The 16,660-nt window shown below is 36.0% G+C and overlaps 1 pseudogene; it reads right to left on the bottom strand.

Annotated features, from left to right (window-relative positions):
* Nucleotides 1–1,178: 1,178 nt before the first annotated feature.
* LOC101417895 (voltage-dependent anion-selective channel protein 3 pseudogene) lies at nt 1,179–1,977 on the bottom strand (annotated as a pseudogene).
* Between the last annotated feature and the right edge of the window lie 14,683 nt (nt 1,978–16,660).

Here is a 16,660-nt window from a genome sequence, read left to right as displayed (position 1 = left end):
ATTTATTTTTGTATATTGATCTTGTATCCTGCCTTCTTGTTGAACTAGATTATTAGTTCTAGTAGGGTTTTGTTTTACAAGTGTATTTCCTAGGTGTATTAGTCAGCCAAAGGGGTGCTGATTCAAAATACCAGAAATTGGTTGGTTTTTATAAAGGGTATTTATTTGGGGTAGGAGCTTACAGATACCAGGCCATAAAGCATAAGTTACTTCCCTCACCAAAGTCTATTTGGAGCAAGATGGTTGCAAATGTCTGCGAGGGGTCAGGTTTCCTGGCTTCCTATGTTTCTGGGGCTTGCTTTTCTCTGGGTTCAAGGTTCCTTCCTTCCTGGGGCTGGCTTCTCTTTCTTCTGTGAGCTTACTTCCCAGGGCTCCGGCTTAAGCCTTCAGCATCAAACTCCAACATCAAAAGTCCAACATCAGAAACCCCTCAACTCTGTCCTTTGCCATGCCTTTTATCTGTGAGTCCTCACCCACCAAGGGGTGGCAACTCAATGCCATAATCATAACTCAATCATGCCCAGGTACAGATAAGATTACAAACAAAATCCAATATCTATTTTTGGAATTCATAACCATATCAAACTGCTACACTAGGATTTTCTATGTATGAAATCATGCTGTTTGTTGAGAGATAGTTTTAGTTCTTTCTTTCTAATTTCTGTGGCTTTTTTTCCTTGCCTAATATCCTTGGCCAACTCCTCCAGTACAATGATGAATAGAAGTGGTGAGAGCACTTATCCTTCTCTCTCTTTTTAAAAGTTGTTCCAAATGTGATGGATTTATTTTACTCTGATGCAAAACCACTACAACACAGAGACTAATATATTAAATGACCATGGAAAAGTGGCATGGTACATGTAGGATATAATGTATAATCTGGAGGATTGGGTCATTTCCTTTATAACATGACACACACTGTCACTGAGGAGCACATTAAAAATAACACTGAGGAACTGAATTGAAGTGTGGTACAAACATGACAACTTCCATGCATTGACTTCAAGTACCTCCTTTAAGATGGACTGGCAACCTCTAGACTTCAGTGTAGGGAGGGTTACAATTCTTCAGAAGAAAATATGTTCACATTTTTGAAATTTCACAGAAGTATTTTAAGGCCATAACAATGGGTTCATTTCATCTCCAGGGACAAATCTGATACTTCACTGAAAACCATATTAAACTTCTAGTTCAAATCCCAACCCAACCTCATGACCTCCTGCACTGAAGTTCTTTCCATTGATTAAAGCTGATAGGGTCAGTTTGACTCCTGGCCAAAGGGTCTGAGTATATCCAAGTTCAATCAGCCTGGCATTATTTACTTTAGCAGATAGAAAAGTTCTACAATCCAGCTTGTATTTAGCTGCAATGCCAAAATGGGTGTTGTTACTGCCAGCTAGCTGTCCAAGCAAGATTTATTGAAGTTTCAATCTTCTTGTTAACCTTCTGGTAGATAAAACTCCCAAAGTCAGTGGCATTGTTCACATGAGTGTGCAGCTAGAAGTCTGCAGCCTTGTAATCTGGGGTAAAATTATTCTGTGACAGTTTGGATTTGGCTGTGTCAAAATTCATCTGATAGCCAGCAAGCCAACCTTCAAGGACTAATACAGCCCAGCCATAGATGGTTGGTCCAGAAAAATCTATATCAACATTACTGCCAAGACTGAAGCAATCCTGTTTATAGGAAGCCTTCAATTTCCCATTCTTCTTTCCTGTGTTTGGTACAAATATGGTGTCAAGAGTCACTCTCAACTCTTCAGCCAACTTAGTTTCCAAAGAGATTTCTGTCCCAGGAGTACTGTCTTCTGATGAAGGTAAGTCCATAGTTACAGATCTTATATTTGGTCTCTAGGTTACCTGATGCTTTCCCTGTATCAATGTAAGCATGACCACAAGTAGAAAATTTCACTCCACTACAAGACTTGGTTTTCAAATCTATTTTGACCATGCCAAACCCATGTCCTTTGTTGAAGACATCTTTGGCAGCCTTTCTGAGGTCACAGTAAGTGCATGTATTACACATATCTCTAACCAGAGTGTCAGTCTCCACTCCACCAGGGTGACACTGAACGTCTTCTTCAAAGAAAACTTATCCTTCTCTTTTTTCTGATCTTAGTGGGAAAGAATGCAGTCTCTTGCCATTAATTATATTAGTTATGGGGTTTTCATAGATGTCTTTTTTCAGTTTAAGAAAGCTCATTTCTATTCCTAATTTGTTGAATGTTTATATCATGAAAAGTGTTGTCAAATACTTTTTCTGTGTCTTTTGAGATTATCAAGGGTTTTTGTATTTTATGCTATTAAGATGGTACATTGTGTTTATTCATTTCATGAATTAATCCATCTTCTCATTTCTGGGATGAATCCCACATGGTCATGGGATATAAAGTTTTTGTATGTTGGTAGATTTGATTTGTTGGTATTTTGTTGAGTATTTTTGCATTTATATTCATAAAGCATACTGGTCTCTAGCTTTTGCGTTTTTTTTTTTTCTTGTGATGTTTTAATCTGGTTTTGGAATCAGGTAATACTACTAATATTGGCCATATAGAAAGAGTTGGAACGTCTCCCAAAATCTTCTAATTTTTGAAAGAGGTTGTGAAAAATTGATTTTACTTTTTCTTTAAGTGCTTGGTAAAATGACCAGTGAAGCCAGCTACACTGGACTTTTCTTTGTGGGAATTTTTTATTTTACTACTAATGCAATATCTTTATTATTATATATATTCAGATTTTCTAATTTGTCATGAGTTAGTTTTGATAGTTTATGTCTGTTTTAGTTTGCTAAAGGCTGCCAAGGCAATATATTAGAAATGGTGGGTTATTAACTGATAAGTTGATAATTCTGAGGCCAGGAGAGTGTCCAGATCAAGGCAGCATCAAGAGATACTTTCCTTCCAAGCTGCAGTTGTGTGTGGTCAGGCACGTGGTGGTGTCTGCTGGTCTTTCCCTGCTCCTCTGGGCCTCGTTGCTTTCATCTTCTGGCTTCAGTGGCTTCCTCTCAGCTTCCCTGTTTTGTTAATTTCAGCTTCTGTCTCCTGGGACCTTCTCTCTCAGCTTCTAGGAGTTTTTTCTCTATGTCTCTGCATGATTCCCATTATACAGGGCTCCAGTAAGAGGATTATGACCTACCTTAGGTTACACAATCCAATTAAAGGTCCTTAAGTGAAGTAATTTAATCAGAAGCTCCCACTCACAATAGATTTACATGCACAGGAATTGATAAGCTCAAAGAACATGATCTTCTGGGGTGCACTCAGATCCACACTGTCACATCCCACCCTCTGGACCCCAGAAAGACATGTTCTTTCCATATGTAAATACATTCATTCACCCTAAGATATTCCAAAAAAACCTTAAATCATTTCAATAGCAATATTAAGTAAAAGTCTCACCAAAAATCTGTTACAGATATGTCTGTCATTGGGAAAAATTCCCCTCAGGCTGTGGACCTGTGAAACTGAGAACAAGTTACTTGCTTCCAATGTACAAAGGAGGGACAGTTCAATAATAAAAATAATAATAAACAAAAAACAGACAAACAAGAAAATTCCTCACCTCTTAACCTATGTTTCCCCTGCTATACATAGCTGCTATTTCTGGCTATTATTGCACAATTATTTATTTGCTTATTAAGCAGTTTTATCGAGATGTATTCACATACCATATGATTTATCTGAAGTGTATAATAAATGGCTTTCAGTATAATCACAATGTCTTACATTCATCGTCTCAAAAGTTTTAGAACAATTTCATTACTCCAAAAAGACAGACTCCACATCCCTTAGCATTCCCTCCCTAGCCCTACCTAACCACTAATTTTATAAATTGATTTATATTTATGTTTTATATAAATGAAATCATACAATATGTAGTATCTTGAGTCTGGTCTCTTTCATTATTATAATGGTCTTTTTTTGTCTGATATTAACATTTTGTTAGCATGAACCTACATTTGCTCAGCCTCAAAGAAAAATGGTCTTATATATGCAAATTTACCCATATTCATATTTTACATAATGTTTATTTTTCACATAATATATTTTGTTCATAATAGTGTAATAATACAGTATTTGTCCCTTTATGTCTGGTTTGAGTCACTCAACATAATGTCCTCCAGGTTCATCCATGTTGTCTTATGTTTCATGACTTCATTTTCTTCTGGTCATGCTGCATAATATTCCATTGTGTGTATACTCCACAATTTGTTTACCCATTCATTAGTTGATGGACACCTGGGTTGTTTCCAACTTTGGCTATCATGAATAATGCTGCTGTATACATCAATGTGCAGATGTCTGTTTGTGTCCCTGCTATCTGTTCTTCTGGGTATATACCTAGCAGTGGTATTGCTGGGTCCCATCGCAAGTCTGTATTCAACTTCCTTAGGAACTACCAAACAATTCTACATTCCCACCAATAGTGAATAAGCGTTCCAATCTTTCCACATTCTCTTCAACATTTAGTTTTCTGACTTTTTTTTTTTTTTTTTATAAGTATATTTTTATTTATATTTAAAGATACTTAGATTAAATAAAAGTTTACAAAAAATGTAAGGGATTCCCATATACCCCACTCCCTTCACCTCCCACTTTTCCCCACATTAACAACTTCTTTCATTAGTGTGATACATTCATTTTAATAGATGAACACATTTTGGAACATTGTCACTAAGTATGAATTATAGTTTATATTGTAGTTTACACTCTTTCCCAAACTTTTTAATAGTGGCCAGTTTATTAGGTGTGAAATGATATCATTATAGTTTTGATTTGCATTTCCCTAAACGCTAGTGATGCTGAACATTTTTTCAGGTGTTTCTTTTCCATTTGTATTTCTTCTTTGGATAGCTGTCTTTTCAAGTGTTTTGTCCATTTTTTATTGGATAGTTTATCTTTTTATTGTTAATTTGCATGATCTCCTTACATATTATGGCTATTAAACCCTTATCAGATATGTGATTGCCAATATTTTCTCCTATTGAGTCACCCTTTTTACCCATCTGACAAAGTCCTTTGAGGTACAAAAGTGTTGAATTTTGAGAAGGTCCCGCTTATCTATTTTTTTCTTTTGTTGCTCGTACTTTGGGTGTAAGGTTTAAGAAACTACTGCCTACCACAAGATCTTGAAGATGTTTTCCTATGTTTTCTTCTAGGAGATTTATGGTTGTTGCTTTTTATATTTAGGACCTTGATCCATTTTGTGTTAATTTTTATATACGGTGTGAAATGGGGGTCTTCTTTCTTTTTTTTTGTTGTGGCTTTCTAGTTCTCCCAGCACCATTTGTTGACTAGACTCTTATGGCCCTTGTCAAAAATCACTTGACTATAGACGTGAGGGTTAATTTCTGAGTTCTCGATTTTGTTCCATTGGTCAGTCTTTCTGTCCTTACGCTAGTACCATGTTGTTTTTACCATTATAGCTAAGTAATATGCTTTAAAGTCAGGAAATGAGCATCCTCCAACTTCATTCTTTTTTAAGACATTTTTGCTATTTGGGGTCCCTTACCCTTCCAAACAAATTTGATTATTGGCTTTTTGGTTTTTTCAAAAAAGGCTGTTGTGCTTTTTATTGGGATTGTGATGAATCTGTAGATCAGTTTCGGTAGAATTGACAACCTAACGATATTTAGTCTTCCAACCCATGAACATGGAATGTCCTTCCATTATTTTAAGCCTTCTTTGGTTTCTTTTAGCAATGTTTTGTAGTTTTCTGAATACAGGTCCTTTATGTCCTTGGCTAAATTTATTTCTAAATATTTGATTGTTTCAGTTGTGAGTTTAAATGGAAACTTTTTTCTGATTTCCTCCTCAAATTGCATACCAGTAGTGTATAGAAACACTATTGATTTTTTTGTATTAATCTTGTATTCCACCACTTTGCTGAACTCATCTGTTAATTCCAGTAGCTTTGTGGTAGATTTTTCAGGATTTTCTAGATACAGGATTATGTCATCTGCAAATAGTGAAAATTTTACTTCTTCCTTTCCTATTTGGTTGTCTTTTTTTTTTTTTAAATCACCTCCACCCCCGTGGCTTTTTGTTTGCTGTCTGCTCCCTGGGTCCATTCGATATGCACTCTTCTGTGTCTTTATTCATTTATTTTATTTTCCCTTCCCCCTTGTGGATTGCTTGCTGCCTGCTCTCTGTGTCCATTTGATGTGCTCTCTTCTGTGTTGATTTTTAGCTTTTCTCCTTTTATTTTATATTTTTGTTGCTTCACCTTGCTGAGTCGGCTTTCTGTGGTGGTCTGTGGTGCTTGTGGGCTGGGTGGCACTCTGTGGTGTGCAGGAGGCCCTGGGAAGCGAACCCAGGGCCTCTCATATGGTAGAGGGGAGCCCAGCTGATTGAACCACAGCCACTTCCCTTCGTTGTGTTTTATTTATTTGTGTAGCCTAATTGCTCTAGCTAGAACTTCTAGCACAATAATGAATGGTAATGGTGACACTGGGCATCCTTGTGTTGTTCCTGATCTGAGTGGGAAAGTTTTGTCTTTCACCATTGAGTACAATGTTAGCTGTAGGTTTTTCATATATACAGTTTGCCATATTAACAAAACTTCCTTGTATTCCTATATTTTGGAGTGTTATTATCAAGAAAGAGTAGTGTATTTTGCCAAATGCCTTTTCAGCGTTAATACAATCATATTATTTTTCTTCCTTAATTTATCAATGTGGTTTATTACAGTAATTGATTTTCTTGTGTTGAACTACCCTTGCATATCTGGGATAAAACCCACTTCATCATGAAGTACAGTTTTCTTAAACTGCTTTTGTTTTCTTTTTTCAAGATTTATTTATTTCTCTCCCCTTCTCCGCCCCTCCCCATTGTCTGTTCTCTGCGTCTATTTTGCTGTGTGTTCTTTGTCTGCTTCTGTTGTTGTCAACGACATGGGGATCTGTGTTTCTTTTTGTTGCGTCATCTTGTTGTGTCAGCTCTCCCTGTGTGCGGCACCATTCCTGGGCAGGCTGAACTTTCTTTCACGCTGGGCAGCTCTCCTTATGGGGTGCACTCCTTGTGCAAGGGGCTCCCCTGTGTGGGGACACCTCTGTGTGGCACGGCACTCCTTGCGTGCATCAGCACTACGTATGGGCCAGTTCCACACGTGTCAAGGAGGCCCAGGGTTTGAACCACAGACCTCCCATGTGGTAGATGGATGCCCTAACCACTGGGCCAAGTCCGCTTTCCTTAAACTGCGTTTGGATTTGGTTGCAAGCATTTTGTTGAGGACTTTTGCATCTGTAGTCATTAGAGATATTGGTCTGTAATTTTCTTTTTTTGTAGTATCTTTTTCTGGTTTTGGTATTATGGTGATGTTGGCTTCATGGAATGAGTTTTGTAGCATTCTTTCCTGTTCAATTTTTTTTTGCAAGAGCTTGAGCAAGATTGGTATTAGTTCATCTTTGAAAGATTGCTGGAATTCATCTGTCAAGCCATCTGGTCTTGGGCTTTTCATCTTTGGGAGGTTTTTGATGACTATTTCAATCTCTTCACTTGTGTTTCGTTTGTTGAGATTTTGTATTTCTTCTAAAGTCAGTGTAGGTGGTTCATGTGTGTCTAGGAATTTGTCCATCTTCTCTACATTTCCAGTTTTTTGGCATACAGTTGTTCATGGTATCCTCTTATGATTGCTGTTCTTTCCAAAGGATCATTGTAATGTCTCCCTCTCATTTCTGATTTTATGTATTTGTGTCTTCTCTTTTATTTTCATTCTCAGTCTACCTGAAGGTTTGTTGATTTTGTTGATCTTCTCAAAGAACCAACTTTTGATTTTGTTGATTCTGGACATTTTATATCCTGCCATAACCCACTGAATGTGCTGTGGGAGAGTGTAAACTGCAATGTAAGCTATAATCCATGCGGTGCAGCAGCAATTCTTAATTTCTTTTATTTCTGCTCTTATTTTCACCATTTCTTTCCTTCAGCTTGGTTTGGGATTAGTTTTCTGTTCTTTTTCTAGTTCATCCAGGTGTGCAGTTAGATCTTCAGTTTTCGCTCTTTCTTCTTCTTTTAATATAAACATTGAAGGCTATAAATTTCCCCCTCAGCAGAGCCTTTGTGGTGTCAATAGGTTTTGTTATTTTGAGTTCTCATTTTCATTCATCTCAAGGTATTTCCTGAATTCTCTTGCAATTTCTTCTTTGACTCACTGATTATTTAAGAGTGTGTTGTTTAATCTCCATATACTTATGAATTTTCCTTTTTTCTGTCCATTATTGATTTCCAACCTCCTTTCATTATGGTCAGAGAAAGTGTTTTGCATAATTTCTAGCTTTAAAAATTTCTTGGACTTTTCTTGTGACTCAAAATATGGTCTATCTTGGAGAGGGATCCATGAGCACTTGAAAAGAATGTATATCCTGCTCCTTTGGGTGCAATGTTCTATAGATGTCTGTTAAATCTAGTTCTTTTATCATATTATTCAGGTTCTCTATTTATCCTCTGTCCAGATGTTCTATACAATGCAGAGAGTTGTGTGTTTTGAAGTCTCCAACTATTATTGTAGAGACACCTATTTTTCCTTTCAGTTTTACCAGTGTGTGCTTCATGTGTCTTGGGGCACTGGGCTCAGTTGCGTAAGTATTTAGTATAGTTATTTTTTCTTGCTGAATTGCCCGTTTTATTAATTTATAATGACTTTCTTCATCCCTTATAATAGCTTTGCATTCAAAATGCATTTTTTCCAATATTAGTATTGCTACTCCAGCTCTTTTTTGGTTACTATTTTCATGGAATATCTTTTTCCAATCGTTCTCTTTTAACCTTGTTGTGTCCTTACATCTGAGGTGAGTCAGTTGTAGGCAACATACAGATGGTTCACATTTCTTATCCATTCTATCAGTCTGTCTTTTGATTGGGGAGTTCAAGGCATTAACATTCACTATTATTACTGTAAAGGCCCTACTTAATTCATGCGTTTTGACCTTTGGCTCTGCTCTCATATCATATCATATCTCATATCATATCATTCTTCCCCACATCTCCTTCACTTGTTTTTTCTTTTCAGGCCACAGCCCTCCCTTTAGTATCTCTTGTAATTCTGGTCCTTTTGTAACAAATTTTATACATTTTTGTATGTCTGTAAAGACTTTGAACTCCCCTTTATTTTTGAAGGACTGCTTTGCTGGATACAGAATTCTTGACTGGCAAGTTTTCTCTTTCAGTACCTTAAATACATTATGCCACTTTCTTCTCTCCTCCATGTTTTCTAATGAGAGGTTGGCACTTAATCTTATCAAGGTTCCCTTGTATGTGATGTTTTGCTTTTCTCTTGCTACTTTCAGAATCTTTTTTAATCTCTAATATTTGTCATTCTGAATCATAGGTGTCTCAGGGTAGGTCTTTATTCAGATTTATTCTGTTAGGGGTGCATTGTCCTTCTTGGATATTGATATTTATGTATTTCATAAGAATTGGGATGTTTTCAGTCATTAGTTCCTTAAATATAATTTCTTCCCCTTTTCCATTTTCTTTTCCTTCTGGGACACCAATAATCTGTATGTTTTTGAATTTTGTGTTGTCATCCAATTTCCTGAGACCCTGTTCCATTTTTTCCGTTCTCTTCTCTTTGTGTTCTTCTGCCTCCTCAGCTCAGATATTCTGTCTTCAAAATCACAGATTCTGTCTTTCAGCAATTCAAATGTGCTCTTAGGTGCCTTTAATGTATTTTTTATTGTTTTTTTAAAAAGATAAATAGATCACTATAAAAAGTTACATTAAAAAATATAAGAGGTTCCCATATACTCCACTCCCCACCCCATCGCCACTCCTCCCACATCAACATTCACTTTCATCAGTAAGGCACGTTCATTGCATCTAATGTATTTTTAATCTCATCCACTATGTCTTTCATTCCCATAAGGTCTGGTTTTTTTTTTTTTTTGCAGACTTTCAAATTGTTCTTTATCCTCATCCAGTGTCTTCATAATAGCTTTTATTTTTCTATTAATATTTTCTTTTAATTCTTTAAATTGATTTAGGAGAGTTGTGTGATTATCATTGATTGTCTTAAATCCTTTATCTCTTCAGGTTATTTGGTTCATTCTTTTGGCTGAGCCATCTCTTCCTGTTTCCTAGTATGGCTTGTAATTTTTTAATGAAGTCTAGGCATCTGAATATGTTGGTGAATTTACTCTGATGACCAATTTCTCTCTTGCCTATTGTTATTATTTTTTTTTTTGCAACTCTTCCTTGAGATCTGTTCAACTTATCCTAAGTCTTTAAAATTGCCCAGCTTAACTGATCAAAATTGTGCCAGGTTCTCATAAAGGGGTGCAGATTTCCTCCCAGAAGTTAGAAATAGAAAAACCCAAGTGCAGTTTTTGTCCATGCAATTTCTAGATTGGCTAGAAGATGGCACTCATTGGCTCACCTTTCCAAGGAGTTGTACCTCTCTCTGTTTTCCTTTGTTTTGGTATGGCCAGAGCAGAGATTTAAATCAGGCTCTGCTGGCTGAATTCAATCAAGACGAGTCCTCTAACCCTCCCTCCATTTTCCTGTGTAACAGGTGAAAAGGAGGAAGACATCTGCTCCCCTCTCAGTCAGCTTTAATGAGCCAGGGGTTTTACCTCCACTTAATATCTTGGAGGTGGGTGAGGGGAGCTCTTCCTGGTAGCTGGAAAGTTTAGTAACTCAGTTTGTGAGAGAGCTGAGTCTTGCCTTCCTAATCCGACACTATCTTCCCACCATTCTCTACAATGGGGTTTTATTAACTTATAAGTTTATAGTTCTGAGGCCATAAAAGTGTCCAAATCAAGGCATCATCAGGAGATGCTTTCATCCCAACATGCAGCTGTGGGTGATTCAGCACATGGCACATCTGCTTGTCTCTTCCCTCTCTGTCAGCCTTGTTGTGCTTCAGTGACCTTCCCTCAGGTTCTGTGTTCCATTGGTTTCAGCTTCTGGCTCCATGGGCTTTCTCTTTCAGCTTCCAGTAATTTGCTCTGAGTCTTTGCATCTTTCTGCCATTTTTATAGGACTCCAGGGATGGAATAAGACCCACCCTGGGTCACATAATAATCTGATCAAAGGACCTTTACTGAAGTAATTTAGTCAAAAGCTCCCACCTACAATAGGTTTACATGCATAGGAAGAGCTTAGCTCTAAGGCTAAGACACTGTCACAGTGTCTTTCTGGGGATTTATTCATTTTATTGTTAGATAATTTGTGTAGAATTGTTGATAATAATGTCTTTCATTTCTGTAAGGTCAATAGTGATGACCTGTCTTTCATTCCTGATTTTAAAAATTTGAATCTTATTTCTGTTTTTCTGTGTCAGTCTGGTTGAAGCATTGTCAATTTTGTTGACAATAAAATTGTCAATAATCCACTTTGGTTTTGCCTATTTCTTCTATTGGTAATGCTGACCTAAAATCAATTCAGATGTGTTCCTTTATTCTTCATTTTCTGAAAGAGTTTGTGTAGGACTAACATTTTTTTCATTAAGTATTTGATAAAATTCACTGACAAAATCATCTGGGCTTGGAGTTTATGTTAATGGAAATATTGAGTTACAAATGAACTTTATTTAACAGATATAAGGCAATTAACATTTTAAAATTTTCTTCAGTCAAATTTGGCAGTTTTTGTCTTTCAAGGAATTTGTCTATTTTATATTATTTGCTGAATTGGCATAAACTTTGTCATAAATTTACTTATCCTGAAGTAATGTTACCCATTCAATACTCAAATTGGTAATTTGCATTTTCTCATTTTTTTCTTGATGATTTTGGTAGAGGTTTACCAATGTTATTGAACTTTTAAAATATACGCTTTTAGGTTTATGAGTTTTCTCTATGTTTCATGTCACTAATTTATACTCTTATTTATTATCCCTTTTATTCCAGTTATTTTATATTTACTTTGCCCATCTTTTTCTAGTTTCATAAAGTAGAAACTTAGATGACCAGCATGAGTTCTTTCATTTTTTTCTAATATATCAAAGCCATAAATTTCTCTCTTCATGTCACTATAGATACATCACACAGATTTCTATATTTTGTGCTTTCATTTCCATTTCATTTAATATGTATTTTCATTCTTCTTATAAATTTTTCTTTATGTCATGATTCATTTAGAATCGTGTTGTTTAAATTCAATGTGTTCAGGGGTGTTTTCCAGCACATATATTACTGATTTCTAATTTGGTTCACTTGTAGTCAGAGATAGTACTCTAGATAATTTCAAACATTTTAAATTTATTGAGATTTGTGTTATGACTCAGGATATTGTCTATCTTAGTGTTTTATGTGTCCTTGAAAATAATGTGGTGTTGTTGATTTAGAGTGTCTCATGTACATGTTCTGTGTAGGCCCTCCTTGTCTGCCCTTTCATCATGCATTATTTAGACTACATGAATGAATTTGAAATAATAATCACAGACCATTGATTTACAGGGCAACACATATTTTATATGATATTAATATAACTACTCCTGCTATATATCTTTTACTATCTTTTTATTTTCCAAGTATATATATTTATAGCCTTATATTTGAAGTACATTTCTTGTAGATATGATCATAGAGTTGTGTCATGTTTTTAGATCCCACTGACAATCTTTGTCTTTTAATCATTGCATTTAGACCAATTAATTATGGATATATTAGGGCTTATGTTTGTCACTTTTTGTTGTTGTTTTCTATTTGTTCTCTTTGTTCTTCATTTCCCTGTTTTCTTTTTACTTACTTACTATGGGTTACTTGAATAATTTTATAGAATTCCATATTGATTTATCTCTAGTGTTTTTGGTTGTACACCTTGGGTATAGATTTTTTTGTGGTTGCTCTCGGTACTACATTACCTACATACACTTATTACAGTCCATTGGTATTTTCATTTTAGCAGTTCAAGTGAAATGTAGAAATGTCTTTTTTATGGTCCTTTATCTTTTCTAATATATGTAATAATTTTTCTGAAGTGTTTCGTTTACAAACATTGAGAGCAACATTATAATGTTATAAGTGTTACAATGTTTGCTTCAACTTTTAAACATAATGAAGAAAATGCAAGAGGAAAAATAAAACCTAAAGGTAAAAACCTATAGATCCATATATTTTCCTTCCAAATTTTCCACTGCTTTTTCTTCCTTCCTGATGTTCCAAGATTCCTTCATTCCCTTTCTGTTTAGAACCTCATTTATCTGTTCTTTTGGAGTAGGACTGATGACAACAAATATAGAGTTTTCTTTCATTTAAAGTTGCTTCAATTTCCCCTTCATTACAGAAGGATATTTTCACTGGATATAGTTTCATTGGGTTGATAGTTGTTTTCTGTCTGTACTTGAAAAAATGTTGTGATTTCCTTCTAGCCTCCATGGTTTCTGATGAGAAATCCACTGTCATTCAAATTGTTGTTCACATGTTGGTAGGTGACTTTCTGCTTTCAACAATTTTTTCTTTGATTTTAGTATTGAGAAATTTGACTATAATGTGTCATGGCATGGATTTCTTTGGGTTTATCCTGTTTGGGGTTCATTCAGCTTGAATCTGTAAATTTATGTTTTTGTCAAATTTAGGAAGCTTCAGCTATTTTTATCCAACTACTTTTTCATCCCCACCTTCTTTCTTCTTTCTTAACAGGACTTGGATGTCACAATGTTAGATCTTTTTTATATTTCCACAGGTCTTTGACCTTCTGTTTGTTTTTTTCCATTTATTTTATTTCTCTTGTTGACATTGAGTAACATCTGCTGTTTTATTTTAAAGTTCACTGATTCTTTTCTCCATTCCCTTATCATGTTGCTGAATCCGTCCATTGAGTTTTGTTTATTTTTTATATTTTCAGTTATCATATATTTCAGTTTTAAAATTTCCATTTGGTTCTTCTTCATATGTTCTATTTCTTTGCTGAAACTTCCTATTTCTTTGGTGAATATATTTAAAATTTTATTTGTTTCAAGTATGTTTGTAATGACTTGCTGAAGATTTTTTATTATAACTACTTTAAAATCCTTGTTACATGCTAATTCTACCATCTTTGTCATCTCAGTGTTGGCATACATTTTTTTTTTTTACTCAGGTTGAGATTTTCCTGGTTCTTCATACAGCAGGTAAATTTTTATTAAAACCCAGACATTCAGGATATTGCTATGAGCCTATGGATTTTATTTAAAATTTCTGTTATAGCTAAGCATTCTCTGACACATCTCCAGCAGGAAAAGGGGAAGGCGCTACCTTGTTACTACCAAGTAGATGTAGAAGTCTATATTCCACATTTGATATTTTTGACATCCAAGGAGGAGGGACTTTTCAATATTGCTAGGTAGGAGTGTATGTTTTGGGTCGCTACTACGACTATGTGAATACTCTAACTGGGGGGGAGGGTAGTAGTGCCTCATTACTGCTCTCCTTGTAACCTCCATTGGGGAAGAGGGGTGGCTTCATCATCTTGGGGTGGCAGTTTAAGCTGACTCTTGAGTAGGCCTTATCTGATGTTATCGCAGTGGAGTGTTGGAGGGATACCTCATTGACGGCCTAGTGGAAATGAAAGTCCTAGATTTTTTTGTGACCTTCTCTTACACCAACCTGAAGAAGGGGTTGGAGTCCCTTCTACAGCTTGGCAAAGTTGGAAGTAGAGGCTTCCTACTCAGCCTTTGCTGGCAGTAGTGAGGGTTGGGTCACAGTTTTTTCATAGTATTTAATTGGATCAGGCCAGTTACTGCCTATAAGTTTTTGTCTTGCTAGACTCCCTCTTTCCTGGTTCTTTGACTAGAGAGACCAGACTTTTGCTAGGGTTTTTATGGTCTGTCATTATTTCTGGTTCCCTGCTTTTCCAACACCATAACTGGGATATCTGAGGCAAAAAGAATATCCAGAAAACTGTTGCTTTGTTCCTCTGGTCCCAAGGTCCTTAGCCAGTCTGCCTTTTTCTCTCACAATCTTATTATTTTTGTTATATATATATTGTCTAGAGCTTTTAGTTGTGCTTAAGGAGAGGAATAAGGACAAATGTGTCTGTTCATGTCCCTATATTTGGAAGTCTCTGGATAATGAAGTATATCAGAGCAAGAAGGGAACTCACATAACGTGATAGGGTACCAGAGTCTAGGAAACTTTCTTATTTCATTTCATAGTCTTGTCTGTGCTGCTTCCTTATTAGGGCAAATTTGTTGCTGCTCCTGCTAGTTATGTAAAGTACTCTATTGAGCATTAACTATACATCAGACACTGTGCTAAGACATTTAATATTTAATATAAGGTTGTTATTTCCACTCTAAATATGGGAAAATTGAAGTTCAGACAGGAATTAAGTATTATGTTCCAAGTCACTTGACAAATGGATGGCAGGAATGAACTGGAACCAACAGAGAAAGAGTTCTTGAGATACCTTACCCAACAGACTAAGTTCCTAAATATTCACAGTGCACTGTTATGCGAGTCTGAACCTAGGGTCAAGCAGTTTCATAAAAGAAAATTTCTGTTCTGCTGTAAAACATATGCTTTACCTGGGAGTCTGCAATAGCTCAAGTAATGAAACTAGCTTTTCAGTTCACATATAGTAAAGATTCATCTGATGGTTCTCTGGAGAGACTTATGCTAAAATCATGACTCTATTCTAAGGGTCTGGGAAAGTTAAAGTCACTAAACATGGCCCTTTGCCAGGTGTTTTCCAAAGGGTCACATCTCTGCCTAATAATATCTCAGGTAGATCAAGGATTGGAGGCTTGTGGTAATGCCATCCATCTCTTTGACAGAATGCAGATGATGGAGTTTTGTTCTTGGAAAGGCTGGTTCTTGCTGTTCCTTGATCCTGAGACATCTGAAACTGTTTTGGCCTTTGAGTGAACACTTGTGGAGCATGGGGGCTGCATTTTCATTGGGTCAGCTAAGTGTAATGTAGAAAAAGTTACTGGGCTCTAGGGCGCACTTGCTTGGTGAATACTTCTCATGTGGGGGTAAGTCTGAGCACCTTGGAGAAGGGAAATGCTTAGGACATGTAAGTATACTGGGGCACTGAAGACTGCTCCTGCTGCTGGGATGATATTCTTTCTGTGTCTCAGAAAATCTTCCCTGCAATTCGGTCATGTCAAAAAACATCTAATGAGAGGGGCTCTCATTTCTTTGGTCTCCAAGAATGTTACTTATCTCAAACACTCTCATTGGGAGACAACATGACTTGCTCTGTCTTCCTTTATAGCATCTTCTCAGCAATTTGGTCTTCTTTGACAAGACTATTTCCTCTAGTTTTTACCACAGAAAATTGCACTTGTTTGGAGAAATAAATGGCAAATTATTAAAAGTTATCCTCAAAAAGGAAGACTCAATTTATGACATTTCGGCCAATTCCATAAGAACTCTGTTCAACATTCTGTCCTTTCCTTTGAAGCCCCTATTAAGGTTCTAACAAGGCTGAGTAGGTAGAAAAGTCAAGCTACTATGAAAGAACTGTTTAGACTTAGACTCTGTCTTCAAGGGGCTCATAATCTTGTACACAACCTTTGAAATTTAATGGGAAATTATTCCTTAAAGTTTTAAAGAGTAGAAGAAAATTCCTCCTTCTCATTCAGTATCCAAAACTGTCTCCTTTTAAATCCTTAATCCTTTTTTTTCATGTGAAAAATATAGAAATAAACCAAAATTATGATATCATATCACTAACAAGACCAGGCTTAAAAAGAAAGAAAACATTTATCTCATCACAAAAAGTACTTTATTCAGGAA

This window comes from Dasypus novemcinctus, chromosome 13 (assembly GCF_030445035.2).
Source record: "Dasypus novemcinctus isolate mDasNov1 chromosome 13, mDasNov1.1.hap2, whole genome shotgun sequence".
NCBI classification, from domain to species: domain Eukaryota; kingdom Metazoa; phylum Chordata; class Mammalia; order Cingulata; family Dasypodidae; genus Dasypus; species Dasypus novemcinctus.
The sequence above is the reverse complement of the archived record's forward strand: the minus strand, read 5'-3'. Positions and strand labels throughout refer to the sequence as shown.